The following is a 1404-nucleotide window of genomic DNA, read 5'->3' as shown; positions in this document are numbered from 1 at the left end:
GAAGTGAGGACGAAATGCTGAAACAAGTTCTGGAGGGCAACTCGAAGGCAAAAATCGGTAGGAAGACCAAGAATGCGCAAGGGCGATGAAGTTGAGAGGGATGTGAGAAAGATGGGAGCCCAGTTGGATATGACAGGCGACCGTAGAATGTGGTGGCGCCTAGTTGGTGAGGCCAAAGACCATCTAGGTTTCGAATTGCCACTGGAGTAGGGGTAAGTAAGTAAGGACAAGCAAACGTAAAGATGAGAAAGTGGCTTCATGAAAATGTGGTTATTAGGATCCCGTATACGTCGAGGGTCAACGTAGGGGACAGCGTATAAAACCGCTCTGCCAAGGGGACTGTATAGAGGAGGCCCAATTCCATACCACAGATGGTTAATTTTGTTGCCGCTTTGGCCGCATTTTAATCGGCTTTCAAAAATGCCCGCGGCGCTGTGATGAGTACCTACCTTGCGACACGCTTTTATGCAATATTTTGCATTATAATGTTTGTAATTGCGAGGAATAGCATTGAAGAGTTATGAATTTGATAAATAACACCATGATGAATGTATTTTTGGTTGACACGCCTAATTATACCTTGTTTCCCCGTAAAATTGGAATAAATTTGTCCGTCAGCAACGCGAGTGGCGACTTCTGGGAACCCATTTAGATGCGCGGTGGTCAACAACGCATTTAAGGCCGACAGTTGTTCCTTCTGCCCTCCATCCAATTCACCTTCTCCATTCTTCGCTACACCCACATCTCGAATGCCTCCATTCCTCTCTCATTCTAGCCTCGAAAAAAATGATTGCGTCGTAATGGAACATTTTCAAATACATAGGAAATATAGGAAATAATATCTAAAATTTATCATTGGAGTAGATCATTGCCAAAAATCTACCTCTGTCTCAGTCATAAAAGTTTTTTTATCTGAGAAAATACTGAGTTTTAATTTTTAATATTTAAATTACTAAAAGCAAGGGTCTACCCTATCTCCTTTGAACATTTCAAGAATACGGCTTAAGTAGGTATTAAAAATGGATGGCGAAAAAACGAAAAGCATCCGTCGAGCGATGTCGAGGTCTTAATCGCTCTTTCAATATTTCATCTGGGATGATGACAACGGCTAAACCTTGACAAGGAGGATAAATTGAGGCTTAAGAATTTTGAGCTTGATATTGACCTGAATTTTTGACCATATTAAGTTCAGCTCCTATTTCTCTACCAGCAATATCTCCGAGCGCACGATTTGCCACCCCTTTTTTCCACCAATCCCCGTCTCCGCTCTGCCATTCTTTCCCCCACCTCAATTCCTCCATCTCCTAATGAACGTCTTAAATGCGGTACGGTCGTCTCCTTCACCTGTGTTGCTTCCGCTAGGAGGGTAGTTCGAAAAAGTTCAAAATTATGCTTGCAATTTCT

Source organism: Ischnura elegans, chromosome 2, assembly GCF_921293095.1.
Source record: "Ischnura elegans chromosome 2, ioIscEleg1.1, whole genome shotgun sequence".
Classification (NCBI taxonomy): Eukaryota; Metazoa; Arthropoda; class Insecta; order Odonata; family Coenagrionidae; genus Ischnura; species Ischnura elegans.
The sequence above is the reverse complement of the archived record's forward strand: the minus strand, read 5'-3'. Positions refer to the sequence as shown.